Source organism: Hemitrygon akajei, chromosome 19 (genome assembly GCF_048418815.1).
Source record: "Hemitrygon akajei chromosome 19, sHemAka1.3, whole genome shotgun sequence".
NCBI classification, from domain to species: domain Eukaryota; kingdom Metazoa; phylum Chordata; class Chondrichthyes; order Myliobatiformes; family Dasyatidae; genus Hemitrygon; species Hemitrygon akajei.
In genome coordinates, this window is record NC_133142.1 from 74,005,804 (window position 1) to 74,024,141 (window position 18,338).

Sequence of the window (18,338 nt, forward strand, 5' to 3'; positions counted from 1 at the left end):
ATAAATTACATCGACAGCATTTTCCTTGCTGTCTCTCTCTATTACCTCTTCCAAAAAGTCATTAAGTTGGCCAAGCTGGATTTTCACATGTGAGCTATTCATTATTGTATTCTGGGTCTCCACGATGGCTCACCAGTTCCTGGGCATCTTCTGTCTCCCTTCTTACATACTTTAGCAATCCTTACCTTTCTGAATAGTAATTATGCCATATTTTCTAGAATCTTTTAAAACTACAAGATGTGATCTCAGTGACTGGGTTTTTCACTCCTTTGAGTTTCATTAAATGTTATTTCTCTTTGTTTTGTTTTAAATACAAATATAGCACTTTAAAAAGAACATTCTGATGATATGTTCATTTGATCTTTCCACTTGGTAATGCTGAAACAGATTTAATATCCAACAGTGATTTTATGCTTTCCTTTCCTTTGCAGTCTTATTCCCAGAAATACTTTGCATTTTTTTACTTATGCATCAGTAGGTATTTTTACTACTTTGTTTATCTTCTTTTACCTCTTCTGTCTTTTCCGTTGTTTTACTGCATACAGATTCTTGGAAGAAGAATCAGAATCAGGTTTATTATCACCGGCATGTGTTGTGAAATTTGTCAACTTAACAGCAGCAGTTCAATGTAATACATAATATTAGAAACATAAAAACACAGAAAACCCACAGCACAATACAGGCCCTTTGGCCCACAAAGCTGTGCCAAACATGTCCCTACCTCAGAAATTAAAAGGCTTACCTATAGCTCTCTATTTTACTAAGCTCCATGTACCTATCTAAAAGCCTCTTAAAAGACCCTATCGTATCCACCTCCACCACCGTTGCCACCAGCCCATTCCATGCACTCACCACTCTCTGTGTAAAAAACTTACCCTGATATCTCCTCTGTACCTACTCCCCAGCACCTTAAACCAGTGTCCTCGTGTAGCAACCATTTCAGCCCTGGGAAAAAGCCTCTGACTATCCACACGATCAATACCTCTCATCATCTTATACACCTCTATCAGGTCATCTCTCATTCTCCATTGCTCCAAGGAGAAAAGGCAAAGTTCACTCAACCTATTCTCATAAGGCATGCTCCCCAATCCAGGCAACATCCTTGTAAATCTCCTCTGCACCCTTTCTATGGTTTCCACATCCTTCCTGTAGTGAGGTGACCAGAACTGAGCACAGTACTCTGAGTGGGGTCTGACCAGGGTCTTATATAGCCGCAACGTTTCCTCTCGGCTCTTAAACTCAATCCCACGATTGATGAAGGCCAATACACCATACGCCTTCTTAACCAGAGTCAACCTGCACAGCTGCTTTGAGCGTCCTATGGACTCAGACCCCAAGATCCCTCTGATCCTCCACACTGCCAAGAGTCTTACCATTAATACTATATTCTGCCATCATATTTGAACCACTTCACACTTATCTGGGTTGAACTCCATCTGCCACTTCTCAACCCAATTTTACATCCTATCAATGTCTCTCTGTAACCTCTGACAGCCCTCCACACTATCCACAACACCTCCAACCTTTGTGTCATCAGCAAACTTACTAACCCATCCCTCCACTTCCTCATCCAGGTCATTTATAAAAATCACAAAGAGTAAGGGTCCCAGAACAGACCCCTGAGGCACACTACTAGTCACCACTTCACACTTATCTGGGATTAAGGGTCCCAGAACAGACCCCTGAGGCACTCCACTCCACCGACCTCCATACAGAATATGACCCTTCTACATCCACTCTTTGCCTTCTGTGGGCAAGCCATTTCTGGATCCACAAAGCAATGTCCCCTTGGATCCCATGCCTCCTTACTTTCTCAATAAGCCTTGCATGGGGTACTTTATCAAATGCCTTGCTGAAATCCATATACACTACATCTACTGATCTTCCTTCATCAATGTGTTTAGTCACATCCTCAAAAAATTCAATCAGGCTCATAAGGCACGACCTGCCCTTGACAAAGCCATGCTGACTACTCCTAATCATATTATATCTCTCCAAATGTTCATAATTCCTGCCTCTCAGGATCTTCTCCATCAACTTGTGTTTGCCATTGCCAGCCAGGGAAAATGTGCAGGCAAGTAAGAGAAGGTATAATTTTAAGGTGTAAGGATGAAAGTATAGGGTGATGGGTTGGTGGTCGAAGCAGATACATTGGGAATGTTTGAGACTCTTAAATGGACACATGGATTAAAAAATGGAGTGCTATGTGGGAAGAATGGATTTGATTAATCTTAGAGTAAGTTAAAAGGTCAACACAACATAATGGGGCAAAGACCCTGTCCTATGCTGTACGGTTCTATGTTCTGTGTTCTTTGTAGTAGAACGTTCTGATTGTTGTGTTCTCCATTTTGAAAGTAATGACCCAGGGAAGATTGAAAATTGAAAAGCAGTAATTCACATAATAATCTCAGGATTAGTTCTTGAGCTGCTCAGATATAAGTTCAGGGAAAGCAAATGTGTGGTGTGGGATGCAGAGGCTTCACTGTCAGGACTTGAGACAGACCTTTGTACCTGGACTGATGTGGGATTAGGTGCCAAGTAGAAGAGATAAGTGGGATCGTTAGCAATATTTCATTTAGCAATGTAGGATGGAGTGAAGTATTGGAAAATAAATAATAACTATTGATAAAGAAAGTTAAGTAAAAGCCAAACTATAAGAAAGAATAAATGTAAATCAATTGAGCAATGATGTGGAATGTGAAGGCAAAGTAACAGAATCAGAATCAGGTTTAATATCACCTGCAAATGTCATGAAACTTGTTTTGTGGCAGCAGTACATTCCAGTGTATGATAATAAAAAGTATAAATTTCAATAAAATGTATTAAGTAATAGTGCAAAAAGAGAGGGAAAAGAGCAAGGTACTGTTCATGGGTTCATTGTCCATTTAGAAATCTGATATTGAAGGGGATGAAACTGTTCTTGAAATGCTGAGTGTGTGTCTCCAGACCCCTGTACCTCCTCCTTGATGGTGGCAATGAGAAGAGAGCATGTCGTGAGAGATTAATGATGGATGCCGTCTTTTTGAGGCATCACCTTTTTGAAGGTGTCCTGGATGCTGGGGAGGGTAATGCCTGCGATGAAGAAGGCTGAGCTTACAACTTCCTGCAGTTTTTTCCAATCCTGTACAGTGGCTTCTCAAAACCAGACGGTGATGCAGCCGGTTAGAATGCTCTTCACAGTACATCTGTACTTCAGTGTCCTGTACTGTAATGTTTTGAAACTCCAAGACTAATTGAAAGAAAAACATGGGGAGCCCAGGGATAAACATACATACTTCTTAGTTTTTGTTTAACTTAATTGAGGCACACACATCGGACATGTTGGCATAATTACATATGCCATTCACGTACTTACAATGAATTATGTAAACAACAAAGAATGCTTAATCAAACAATATATTTACAATATTACTGAAATATTAAATACATTACATGTACCTCCACCCTGATGGTTGCAATGAGAAGAGGGCATGTCCTGGGTGATAGGGGTAACTATTACAAAGCAGAGAGGAATAATAAATCATTAAAAAAAGACAGTGATGATGAAAAATTAAAATCAAAATAAATAAGCAGGAGGAAATAAGTTAGAGGGTCAAGATTTTGCAGGATCACCAGAAGTAACTCCGTACAGAGCTGGTTGGTAACTAAATGTCACAGGGTCAATGTCAAGGGCTGTAGCAACATTAAACAAAATCATATACTGGTGACAAAATCTCAACTTATGCTTGCGGAACAGCTCATAATGTGTCAGTTAACTATGTTTATGCTGAGTTTAAGCAATTTCATTTGACTGTGCTCTTCCCATTTTTACCTTTATTACACTCTGTGTTAATTGTTCCATTGCCTCCATCTTTCCTGCCCTCTAACCTATTACAGATAAGCTGAATGAGGGACAACCACTTTCACCTTTTCTCTTCCTCCACATTTTAAATTCTTCCATTTCTGATATTAAAAAGTCATTGATCTGAAATGTTAGTTCTGTTTTCTCTCCCCAGAGGTGTTCTTTTTTTATGTGGGTGTCACTGGCAAGGCTGGAAAGCCAGACCTGATAAAGGGTCTCAGCCAGAACCATTAACCGTTTCTTCCCCTCCACAGATGCTGCTGAGTTACTGGAGCATTTTGAGTGTGTGTTGCTCTGAATTTCCCCCATCTGCAGAATCTTTTGTGTTCTAAGGCAGAGATTTACTATCTACCCTAGCTTGATTCTTAGCCATTTCGATTCTGAGTTAAGAGTCACACATACATAGGTCAGGCTGAGTGAGAAAGGTGTATTTCTGCCATTTAATATTAACACTGCAAAAAAACATATCTTCCAGCCAGATACAGCATGTTGAAGTTAGCAAACAAATCAGCACTTTCATCATATCTCTTCTGGAATTCACACATAGCAAGGCCTCAACAATCACACATGTACCTTGAGATCTTTTATTCATTGAACTGAATATCACTGTTGCAGATGTTGTTCCAGACCCATTAATGCACAGATCTTCTGATTGGTAGAGTTATAAGATATGCTTTTGTAGTGGCTATAGTTGTAATACATTATTTAGCTCACCCTGTGGAGTCGTGATCCTGGCAGGACCTATAATGCAGTTTCACACATTAACTAACTTACATAGTTTGTAATAATTTAAATTATCTAACTGCTTCCTTTGAGATTATCATTTGGGTATGCCCCATCTAAATGTTATTTTTGTTAATGGTAGAAATGGCATCACTTGAGTTGAGTATGATGCTCCCCCAAGGGGTCAGTGGAGAACGCCTATCTATGATTTTGTTTATTGAGGGGAGGCTGATGCATGGGCAGCCACCACACGGTACTTGACAGATCAGGGTCAGCGTCCAGTGGTGTGGAGTGCAAGACGAATGGGGACCCTTTACAGCTGAAGCCCTTCTCTGCCTTCACTGCCATTGTGATATGCCATCATCTTCTGCTAGATCCACCACTGATGTCTTGGATGACTTACTCTTTGTCTGGAACCTCTCCTTTGCTCTTACTGCCATGGGTGATACTAACGGGAGCTAAGTGCCAGATGGCATTCACGAGCCTCTCCAGCATGACAAGGAGAAGTTTGTTAATGACAACTAGGTGTCACTGGTAAGGCAGGGGCAATGGCCCACCTCCTTTACCCATTGGGATCCATAAAGTGAAAATATTCCCGCAATACTTTTTGGGTAGGATGTTCCGAGTACTAAACCAGCATCAGAGAAAGGTGTCTGTTCCTTTCCAAGTTGGTTGGTGTATGATCCCATGGGGAATATGGAAGTTGGTGAGAGAGATGGTGTAGTCTGATTTTGAGATCCTTAGTCAGCTATTACATTAATTTCTTCATTAAATAATAAGAGTTGAAATAAGTTTTCTGCAAGAACTGCAACTTCAGAAATATATTTTGCATTTTTATTTTCATCTATATAATTGCTTTACTTTGCAAATCCAGTCAACTGTTACTCATCACTTGCTCTTATTTCATTAATTAATTGTGATTAAATGCTATGGTTCCCAATTCTAATTTAATGCATTGGAAATAACTAATAATTAAGGTCCTGTGAGCCAGCAACTGACTAGATTAATAACAATCTGAAAATTAATTTCTACAATAAATTATGTTCTTAATCACTGATAATTAATGTGGACTCCTACATAAATTATATTATAAATTAATATTCCCTGATAAATGTATAAAATATAAGAGTTAAAATATTTCATAAATATTAAGCAGCGGAGCAAACAATTCAGAGAGAGAGAGAGAGAGCACAGGTCGGGGAGAAGAGTTTTAAAAAGGAGCGTTTCGTGGGGCTCAGCGCATTCGAGGCAGACCAATCGATTCATGATTCATTTGCAGGAGCAAAATAAAGTAAAGGAGGGTCAAAGCAGAGCGGCCATTGTGTGAGTGGGCCAGTGTAGGAATGGGAACTTGAGGCTTTGGTTCAAGAGGCTTCAGCGAGGAGGCACAAGTAAGTAGCAGGTAAGACTTCTGTAGTGGTTGAATAAAAAGTCACTAAATTACAGCTAATTAAAGAAAGGGATGATGCAGGATCAGGTGATGTGCTGTAGCTGCATGATGTGGGAGCTGGTGGACCCCATTGTGGCTCCTGGTGACCACACCTGCAGCAAGTGTTGGCTGCTCGAGGAACTCAGGCTCAAAGTTGATGACCTGGAATCTGAGTTTCAGACACTGCGGCACATCAGGGAGGGGGAGAGTTACCTGGATTCTCTGTTTCAGGAGGTAGTCACACCCATTAGGTTAGCTGCCTCAAATTCAGTCTCTGGTCAGGGACAAGAGGGTGTGACTGTGAGTGAGGCGGGTAGTGGGATCCAAGAGATAGTGCTGGAGGAGCCTCAGCCCTTGAGCCTGTCCAACAGTCTGAGATTCTTGCTCCCTGTGTGGGTGAGAGTGGGGGCTGTTGGAAGGATGAGCAAACTGACTGCGGCACCGTAGTTCAGGGAGCCATTCCAGAGTGCGAGAGAAGAGTAATGTAGTGATAATTGGGGATAGTAGGTTCGGGACATCTTATCTGACCTGCAGAGGAATTTACAGTGGGAGGGGAAAGATCCAGTTGTTGTGGTACATGTGGGTACCAACAACATAGGTAGAATGAGGAAAGAGGTTCTGTTGAGGGAACTTGAGCAACTAGGGACTAAATTAAAAAGCAGAACCAAAAAGGTGGTAGTCTCTGGATTACTACCTGAGCCACGTGCAAATTGGCACAGGGTCAAGAAGATTAGACAGTTAAGCGCGTGGCTCAAGAATTGGTGTGGGAGAAGTGGGTTTGAATTCATGGGAAATTGAATACTCCATTCATGGGAATGGAGTATTGGGAAAGGAGGGAGCTGCACCAATGGGATGGGCTCCACCTGAACCATGAGGGGACCTGGATCCTACCGAATCACTTAACAAGGGCTGTGGATAGGTCTTTAAACTAAATAATAGGGGGTGGATTCAACAGATTGAAGAGATATGGATAAAGTAAAAAAGAACTAAAGATAAAAGCAAAAGATAAAAAAAGAGAAAATTAAGAGTGGAGCGAAGAAAAGTCAAGTGCAAAAGAGTAAAAGATTTTAAAAGCATAATGAGCGCAAGGGCACTTTGTTTAAATGCCCATAGTATTTGAAAGAAGGTCAGTGAACTTGTGGCACAAATCAGTACAAAGAGGCATGATTTAGTGGCCATTACAGAAACATGGTTGCAAGGTGGAGAGGATTGGGAATTAAATATCAGGTAATACAGAAGGATAGGCAGGAAGGTAAGGGAGGTGGTGTAGAGATCAGGGTGATAGTGAGAGATTATATAGGATCTAAGGAGCAGAATGTTATGGCGAAGAGGCAGGTAGGTGGAGATGAGTCCATGGCCAGATCAGCCATGAATGCCGGAGCAGGCTCAACGGGCCAGATGTTCTCCTGCTCCTATTTCTTATGTTCTTAAAACTTGCAACATCCATAGATTTACTCCTTAGGAAGTGGAGGAAATGACAGCTTTCAAGGAAAGATTGGCTTTGTGTCTCCTCGCCTAGTTAATGTTTGGAGGCATCAGCATCATGGGCAGGAGATAGAGGAAGGTTCTTGCTCTTGTACTGAATTTCCCTTTTGTTGCTTCTCATTATGGTAAATTGCAAGCACCATGACTTCTACAAACTTCTATATGTACTGCATATGTTAATTCAAAATGGCTTCTTTGTTTGTTAAAAGTAAAACTGCTTCTTTGTTATGCTAACTGGAGAGAGTGTTGTCTTGCAGAGCATTCTCGAAGCTTCTCACAGTCTGTTTAGGTTTAGAATTGCTGATAACGGGATTGTATTCATTTGTTAACCAATGGGGTTGGATGTCATTTTTTCTTGTGGGTCTGGGAGCTGGGATTTCGCGGTCTCTTTGGAGAGTCGGGGAAGAAGACACCGAAGTTGGTGGACGTGTGCCGCACTTCTCGGTCGACCACCAGGGTGGTCCCAGGTGCAAGGACGTGGAGGTCGGAGGAAAGCGAAGGGTGATCGAATGCTTCAATGGTGGAGCTCCAACGATGTGCACTAAATTGACAGAACTCTGATAAGTTTGGCGCCTTTTACTTTATTTTCTTTTCCTTTTGTATATACTGTATTGTTAGTAATCACTTAGTTCTATTAAAATCCTTAAAGTATTTTCCATAACGGTATTTGGTGTGAGCTTGATATTGTGTGTGCGACGCTGCATTAACTTGTGTTCCACAGCACCTGCGTAATCGGGAGGCGGGGTTGGAGAGTGGCTGGTCATTTCCCCTAGACATATACCAGCCTGTGGCGTAAGGGTTACATATAAATGCACAATGGAGAGTATCCTGACTGGTTGCATCTCTGCCTGGTGTGGAAACACCAATGCGCAGGATGGAAAAGCCTATAAAAAGTGGTGGATACAGTCCATTCCATCCCAGACAAAGCCGTCCCACCACTGAACACATCTACAAGGAGAGCTGCCACAGGAAAGCAGTATCCATTAAGTATCTCACCATCCAGGCCAGGCTCTCTTCTTGCTGCTGTCATTGGGAAGGAGGGACAGGAGCCTAATGACCCACACCACCAGGTTCAGAAACAGTTATTACCCCTGAACCATCAGGTTCCTGAACCAGTGTGGAAAATTTACTCACCTGATCTCTGAACTGATTCCATAACCTGTGGGTTCACTTTTAAAGACTATACAATGCATGTTCTCAGTACTATTTATTTTCTTATTTATTTATGCACAATTTGTCTTTATTTGCACATTGATTGTTTGTCTGTGTATGTATGTTGCTTATCATTTATTTTATTGTATTTTTTGTTCAACAGTGAACACAAGAAAAATCCCAATGTAGTATACAGTATGGTGTCACTTTGATAATAAATTTATTTTGAACTTCTACCACATCACTTTTAACTTTATCTTTCTGATTTAAGTATTTGACTTCAGCTTGCATGTTATCTTTACTTAAAAGAAATGCATGTATGCAACTCTTTCAGGATGGTAAAATTATCTTACAGACAGAAAGTTCTTTTAATCATCATCTTTATATGGCAACTGTGGCAGGCCGTTTGCACACAGCAAAGTCTCAGTAAAAACAATGTGATAATAAGCAGCTAATCCATTTCATTGACATTGACTGAGGAATAAATATTGACCAGGACATCAGAGTAATCCTGGACTAGCATAATATTGCCATAGAATCTCTTTTCTATGTCTTAGAAAGAAAGAAATGCTTCGATTTTAATTCTTCAATTAAAATAATATGTAAAATAATTTTCAGTTTCAAACAAAAAGTTATGATATAAAATGTTATCTGGTCATTGTCAGTGTGGGGGCTTGCAGGCCCTAATTACCTGCCATTTTTTCTATATAATATCAGTCGTGAAGTTTCAACAGTACTTCTTCAATGGGAAATATTTTAAGATGTCCTGTTGTATGAAAGCTCTACATACAGAGATTTATTTAAGTTTTGCAGTTCTGGAAAATGCTAAGGAAAATGTTGTAAATCGAAATGTCTTTTTACCAGCAGTTTCAATGTATAAGCTTTGATCGCCTTTCAGAGTTAAAGTATTTGGTTCAGGAAAACCAAACAACCAAAAAAATACATCAGCACATTTATGTAAAATAATAGAACAATCATTTGTCAATAATTAAGTCTTAAAATAAAATAATGAAAACACATTTTAAAAATGTATTCAAGGATGTGGGCTTTGCAAGCTGAACCAACAATTAATTAGGGTGCCACAGTATCACAGAAATTAGTGCAATGCTTTTACAGTGAGGGATAGCAGATTTAGGAGTTCGCTCCTGGCATCATCCGTAAGGAGTCAGTACATCCTCCCCGTGGAATTTGTGGGTTTTCTCGGGGTGCTCCAGCTTCCTCCCACAGTCCAAAGATGTACCAGTCAGTAGGTACGTTGGTCATTGTGAATTGTTCCGTGAATAGGCTAAGGTTAAATTGAGGCCTGCTGTGCAGCACGGCTCGAAGGGCCAGAAGGGCCTGTTCCACCTGTATCTCTAAATTAGTAAGTAAACCAGTACTTATCCTAATTGCCTTAAGCTCAGGGCACTCAGCTGGTAAAACAAATCTTTTGTATTGTTGTTGAATTCTGAAGAAACGTTACCTGATCTGTTCTTTTTGCAATGCTTCCTGTTTGCTTGCTGAATGCTTTGCCAATATGTGTTTCAAAGTTCAAAGTATATTTATTATCAAAGTACCTGCCCTCACTGGAACTTTATTAGGTACCTCCTGAACGTAACAAAGTGGCCACGTAGTATCTGTTCATGCTCTTCTGTTACTGCTGCCCATCCACTTCAAGGTTCGACCTGTTGTGCATTCAGTTACGTACCCCGTAACTGGGTTAACAAACCAGCAGAAATGGAATAATACGTTGGAGTCTGGTGGTACTGTAACTAAAGGTGTTTATTAGTAAACTAAGCAATACAGTATCAAAAATGCCAATATACATATAAAACAGGTTAGCAACAATAAATACAGAAGTGCAGGAATAAGAATCAAAACCAAGCTCTATCAAAGTCTAGGGGTAAATGAATTGTCATAAGAGAATATAGAGTTCAGTTCAGTTTGTGCTGAGGTAGTTGTTGGGTTGCAATGTTGGAGAGAGAGACAGAGAGAGAAAGCAAGAGATGAGCAGCTGCAGCAGGCAAACCTTCTGTCGTCTTCTGGTTCCGTTGTACCGTTGGAGTCACCGATTATGACCCTTCCGTACCAGGCTAGACCGGTCTTCAGTGATGGACTCGTCACCCAGGCAAGGGCGGACACACACACAAGTCCCCACCGATCTGCCTTCATCCACCGTGCTCCGGACCGATTCTCCTGAACCAATCCTCCAGGCCCCCACCTTCCTGTGGGTGCACAACACTCTTTCAGTGTCCACTGGTGTATCTGAGGGTGTCTCCCCAGATGCGTCTTTTATCCCCTTGATGGGGTATCAGCCAACCATCAACTCAACATGTCTATGTCCATCAAACTAGTCCACTCCCTGCTGTCTCAGCAAGAATGTTAATGAGCAAAGAAGTGTCCTTGTAGCAAAAGGTAAATAATCAGTGAAGAAGCCATATTACATAAATCATCCGTCTCTCTCTCTCTTATCTGTAACAGATGCCTCTCCCTCTGTTCTTCATCTCTCTCTCTCATTATCAGCATAGTTCCCGGGGGGGGGGGGGGGCAGCTCTGGACCCCATTTCCATCTGGTTTGTTCAGCACACATAACACCCCCACCCTTCAAAGGATTTTCACCGGGTGAAAATTAACTAGTAAGGCACATTACAAAATCTAATATAATACAGAAGTGGTCATTAATCAACAGGGTAACACAGATATGATTTCAAATTAACACCTGGATAAACAATCAGCAATTACATTGTCAGTTCCCTTTACATGTTGTATTTTAATATCAAATTCTTGTAACAACAGACTCCAACTTAATAACCGTCTATTTTTATTCTTCATGTTAGTCAAAAATACCAAGGGTTTGTGATCGGTATAAACTATCAATGGTTTCTGTGCTGGACAAATGTAGACCTCAAAATGCTGTAATGCCAGGATAAGTGACAGTAATTCTTTTTCTACAGTGGAATTAATTCTTAGCTGAGGTGTATATTACAAAGTGTGATTATAATGCAGTACATTACAGAAGTTTGTGAAAATACTAATCTCTATTTTACTTTTAAACTTAACATTCAGTCAATCTACTATGATACTGTCTTTATCTTTCACAAGCTTCATCTAAAAAAAAGTCAAATTCCCACAAAACCAGATCCTGTTACTCAAAGTGGCATTTGGTCAACCCTTGCCTCTTTTCCACGTGGTTAGCTGGCTCACCAGCCCCGATTAGGCCTTCACAGACCCCCTTCACAGGTGTTAGCGTATCACCAATGTTTTCCAAACTAAGCCCATTTGCTGAATTTCCACACCACTCATTAATTTTAAGCAGGTCATCAATTTTATCTTCAGGATCTTTAAGTCTTATAATAACACCAGCAGGTTATCCCTCTTGGTCAAAACAACACTTCAAGTTCTGCCTTTCCAAATCACATACTTGAACAACATCAAGTTGTTTATCCTTAAATTTCAAAACAAACTGTAATTGATTCGCAGACACCTTGTTAACAAACCATTGTTTAGTTAATGGTCCCTTCCCTTTGGTCAACAGTTCTGAAACCAAACCCGACTTTAAATTTCCTTTATTCAAAAGTCCAGTAACACTTTTTCCCTCAATATCTTCAATAATATCAATCTCAGCAGCTTTCATCTCATCACTAACTGTTAACACAAGTGACTGAGAATCCTCACTTTCTACAGGTGCCAGGGTTAACCCTTTCTTCACTGAACCAAGTCCATCTGACCCAAAAGGAGTGCATTCCTTTTCAACTAAGTCAGACCCCTCAGACTTTTCCTGAGCTTCAACACTAGGTTCAGTACCCTGTGCATCCACAGGTACTTCCTCAACCTGCACACAGGCCAACGGGACATCTGCCTCTCCTAGGCTTCCAATACCAATCCCCCTTTCAAATTCCAAGCTCCCCTGATCCTCCCAGGTACTCTCTGGGCAACTCCCCTCCGGAGTAAACTCAACCTTGCGGTTTAAGACAACCTTGTCTGCTAACCCAGCAGACTCCCTCAAGGTAGCGGCATCCTTTTCATCTAGGACAGCCCTTATATCATTGGGAACACACTTAAATTCTTCAACTGCAAACAGCTCTGTCAAGCCAGATAGATCATCCGTGTCCAACCCTGGACCTTCTAGCTGCCACATCTGTTTCTCATCTTGGCTCTGTGCCTCCATAATTTCCTTCCTCATTCCAAGATGTTCACCTAGGGGTATCTTATGGGCAAGGTTCAAAATTCCGTTCCTTGACAACACTAAATCTGCTTTGTCTCCCTTACTTCCCTTAGCTCCACTATTCTCCGCTTTACCACCCTCTAACCCCTCTTGGTACAATGCTGGTAAAAACATCTCAGCTAAATCAACGCTGGACTCATTTAAACTCGTTCCTGTCTCAGCCGCCTTTCTAGACATGCTGCGAGTTATTGCGCAGGCGGGATAAATCTTGGGATCTATGGGCAGGTCCCCAGCACTCACAGGCTTGCTCGTCAGCTTCACTGCTAAATACACATCCCCGCCTGCAAGGTCATTATCGACGTCCACACTGTCCATCGGTTGTTCCGACCACACCCCTATTACAACTGGTCCAGATACCAGGTTACATTTCAGAAATATCTTGTGCAAAGGTACGGCTTCAGTCCCTTTTCCGATACCTTTTATCACATTACCCTCCCCGGTCTCGGTCTCAGCACCGAATTCTAACACCTTCCTTAGAATCAATGACTGACCAGCCCCAGTATCTCTCCAGATCCACACGGGAACTGGGGTTTCTCTCTCCTTCACAGATACCATCCCCTCCGAAATAAACCTCTCACGTCCCTCTTGGGCTCTATCTAACCTCGCCCTCCTCATCAGTCTGCTGACCGGCTCAATGCAACCAGTCGGAGTTGTCATCTTTCCCTTTCCTGTCTCCTTCTTCGGAGCAAAGCACTTAGATGCTATGTGGCCAGCTTTCCCACAATTATAACACGTAAAGCTGGGAAGCTTCTTGCCAGCCTGCTTTTCCTCCTCCTTGCCTTTTCTGGTAGGCCCCGGCTTATTCTCTGCCTTAGCCAGTGGGCTTTCTCTGCCATCCCTACTACCCCTCTGGTAGCTCTTATTTAGGAAAAATTTAACTTGTGGGTTAAGGCATACTCGTCTGCTAACTTGGCAGTCGTGGACAGAGTCTCTGCCTCCTTCTCATCTACATAGGTCTGCATACCTTCAGGGACACAGCCTTTGAACTGCTCAATCAGCATAAGCTGTAGCAGTTTGTCATAATCCCCAGTGACCCCTTTCGAGGCGCACCAACGCTCACAATACACTTGCATCTCACGGGCAAACTCTAAATACGTGCGGTCCCACGGCTTTCTCAAATTCCGGAACTTCTGCCGGTATGCCTCTGGAACCAACTCGTAACTCCTCAGTACAGCCCTTTTTACTTCCTCGTAATCTTTAGCCTCATCCATGGACAATGCCGAATAGGCTTGCTGAGCCTTCCCCTTAAGTACACTCTGTAACAGAACAGCCCACTTCCTCTTAGGCCAGTCCTGATTTGATAGCAACTTTCTCAAAATGGAGGAAGTACCTATCGACATCCATCTCCTCGAACGGGGGTACCAACTTAACCTCCTGACCAATCTTGAACCCCTTGTTTGGGTCTGCTGCCTGGTCCCCTCCCCTTGATGCCTTTAACCTTTCTTTTTCCAGCTCAAACTGCTTCTCTCTTTCCCTTTATTCCCTCTGCCTTTCAGCTTCTTCCCTCTCCAGCTTCCTTATCCAGAACTCATGCTCCCTTTTCCTTTCCTCCTCATCCAACCTTAATTTTTCCAGCTGAAGCTGGAGCTCACCCCCGTCTGGTTTACTCTCAGGGAACAACTCCAACACCTCTACCGGGAACACCTTCTGGGATACATAATACGCGGCTATTGCTCTTTGTATCGCCGACTTCCGCGTTGCCGGTTTCACCGCCGAGAGATTCAACCGTCTCGCAATATTCAACAATTCCAACTTTCTGGCATCCTCTAATGCCCCCGAAGTTGGTTCCCTTAAAAAGCATTCAATCTCCATCTCTGCTGGTTACCTTTCTGGTTTTCCACACAACCAGATCGGATAAGGGAATTCTACCCCGATTCACTGGCCCCCCTCCAATTTGGTAATCAAATCCCAAGATGAGGCCCCAATTTGCTACATACCCCGTAACTGGGTTAACAGACCAGCAGAAATGGAATAATACGTTGGAGTCTGGTGGTACTGTAACTAAAGGTGTTTATTAGTGAACTAAGCAATACAGTATCAAAAATGCCAATATACATATAAAACAGGTTAGCAATGATAAATACAGAAGTGCAGGAATAAGAATCAAAACCAAGCTCTATCAAAGTCTAGGGGTAAATGAATTGTCATAAGAGAATATAGAGTTCAGTTCAGTTTGTGCTGAGGTAGTTGGTGTTGTTGTGTTGCAATGTTGGAGAGAGAGACAGAGAGAGAAAGCAAGAGATGAGCAGCTGCAGCAGGCAAACCTTCTGTCGTCTTCTGGTTCCGTTGTACCATTGGAGTCACCGATTATGACCCTTCCGTTCCAGGCTAGACCGGTCTTCAGTGATGGACTCGTCACCCAGGCAAGGGCGGACACACACACAAGTCCCCACCGATCTGCCTTCATCCACCGTGCTCCGGACCGATTCTCCTGAACCGATCCTCCAGGCCCCCACCTTCCTGTGGGTGCACAACACTCTTTCAGTGTCCACTGGTGTGTCTGAGGGTTTCTCCGCAGATCCGTCTTTTATCCCCTTGATGGGGTATCAGCCAACCATCAACTCAAAATGTCTATGTCCATCAAACTAATCCACTCCCTGCTGTCTCAGCAAGAATGTTAATGAGCAAAGAAGTGTCCTTGTAGCAAAAGGTAAATAATCAGTGAAGAAGCCATATTACATAAATCATCCGTCTCTCTCTCTCTCTCTCTCTTATCTGTAGCAGATGCCTCTACCTCTGTTCTTCATCTCTCTCTCTCTCATTAGCAGCATAGTTCCCGGGGGGGGGGGGGTCAGCGCTGGACCCCATTTCCATCTGGTTTGTTCAGCACACACAACAATTCAGAGGTGCTTTTCAGCACACCGCTGTTGTATGTGCAGTTATTGGAATTACTGAGGACTTCACGTCAACCAGTCTGGCCATTCTCCTCTGACCTTTCTCGTTAACAGGGTGCTTTTTGCCCATAAGACTACGCTCACTCGATACTTTTTTTTGTTTTTCACTCCCCTGACTGAAGCACCACAGGAGACCAGGATCAGCAGATTAGCTGCCGGAGGTTGTGTGCGTAGAGAGCTGTCCCTTTTTGGTGCTGACTGTCCAGCACAGAGAACCTGTGGTATGTTGAATTATCGGATGAACGTGTAGTTTTTGGGTACTGCAAGTTTGTGTCTTTAATGATGCTGTGCTGTGCAATTGAATGCTCAGCGGAGAGCACCAATGCTTTTTGCTGGTGGGCGCAGGGGTTGATCGATGTGCATGGGAGGCTTTGGGATTCTAATGTTTAAACTGCTATTCATTCTTTGGGGCATTGCTCTGTTTTCATGGCTGCCTGTGAAGAAAAAGAATTTCAGGATGTATATTGTAAACATTTCTCTGACATCAAATGTACCTGTTGAAACCTATTGAAAAAACCCTATTGTTCACAAAAATTCCAGGAGATCAATAGTTTCTGAGATACTCAAACCATCCCATCTGACACCAACAATTATTCCATGGTCAAAGTCACTTAGATCACATTACTTCTGCATTTTAATGTTTGGTCTGAACAACTACTGAACCTCTTAACCATGTCTGAATGTTTCTATGCATTGAGTTGCTGCCACATGATTAGCTGAAAAGATATTTGATGTAACAAGCATGTGTACCTAAGTCACTACACAATCACTAAACACTTAGGCCTACACAGCAATATTCATGTGAATCTCTAGAAAGCTGTTATTGATAAACACCACTAGAACAGTCCGAAAGTTCCTCGAAATGAACGTGCTTGGCTATGCCTATACCTCGGGTTTTGCCAGCTTGAACTGAGAAAACGATAAAAATATAAACATAATAAAGAAAAGTAAGAACTGAAATGACAGATATTAGAAAACACGATGTGCACTTGATCACGCTTAGATTAACACTACCTAGGACAGAAGGAGGAAAGGAATAACAGTCATTAAAAAATTGCACAACAGTCAGATAAAACTTCTAAGGATATATTTTCATCAACAAAAGCAGGATTGAGCACTTCAATTGAGCTTATGTAATTCTGATAAGTACACACCCACTAAACTTAAAAAGAAAGCCACAACCCTGAAAAATAAAGAAATTATCACTGCAGAAGAAAAAGTTAACCAGTGGAAAAGCATGACCCTCCATGGAAGACACCCCCACAATCTGAGCAGACTAGATGTCGACAAAGAAGGTTGAACACCTGGTTCAGAATTGGAAACCTCTTTCCAGAAACAGAAGGGTTCCCTGGTGGCAGATCAGGACCAGGTGGTTAACACAATCAATTATTAAAAATACATAATAGAAGACCAACAAATTCAAAACACTAAATGTAGAAAATGCCAAGAGAAACCACAAACAATCCAACTCATTACAGGATCCTGCAGCAATATAACTCAATCTGATTACTTACATGGGGACAATTAAGTGCCAAACATCACACACTAAAATCTTGCTTTGAAGTGCAAACTCATAAAAGACACCTTACCTTACTATAAAAACAAGCCTGATCTGGTTTTAGAGTCAGAACACCACAAATTATACTACTACCATTACATTATTACAGATAGAACAATCCGTAATAACCGATTGGATATAATAATACAAGATAAACAAGTAAGGACAACTTACTTAATAGATATAGTCATTCCAAGCACACACAGCATACAGAAATCAATAAGTGTAAAAAACGGAAAAATATACTGAATGAGAGAAGGAAGTTAGAAGAAAAAAACATGAATAGGTATACATTGTCACAACAGTAATATCTACAACTGGTGTCATTCCAAAGACACTGCACAACAGTATTAAACAATTAGGCCTACATAGCAATTTTTGTGTAAATCTTCAGAAAACCACAATAACGAAACTTACTTGCCCCATCAGTGAAATGTTCCCACTACTACTGTTCTCACTTTAAGGACTCTTCATCTCATTATCTCATGTTCTCATTATTTATTGCTGTTTATTTATATTTACATTTGCACAGTTTGTTGTCTTCTGCACTCTGGTCAACCTTTCATTGATCTTGTTCTAGTTACTATTCTATAGATTTGCTGAGTATGCCCACAAGAAAATAGATCTCATGGTTGTATATGGTCACATATATGTACTTTAATAACAAAATTTACTTTGATCTTTGGTCATGTGGGACCTAAGGCTCCTGTACCTCCTTGAGAAAATACCAGCAATCTGGGCTTATTGGTACATGGAGACAAAATCCAAACTGAAGTTGGATAAAAAGATGAACTCCAGGTTTGTGAAAACTGTAGACATCATACAGGACAAAGGTAGAGGTAAGGTCACTGTTCTCCATGGCAGTAAAACAGTCACAATGAATCTATGCTGAGAGCTATGGAAATGGGAGGGAGCTTGCAGAATTTTACAAGGCAAATGCTTGTTGAGAGTGATTAATTAGAAAGTTTTGAGACAGGTTATTGTCTATATTGCTTTATTAGTTCCGGCCAATTGGTTAAGAGCTGTGAAAAATTCATTAATTCAAGTATTTC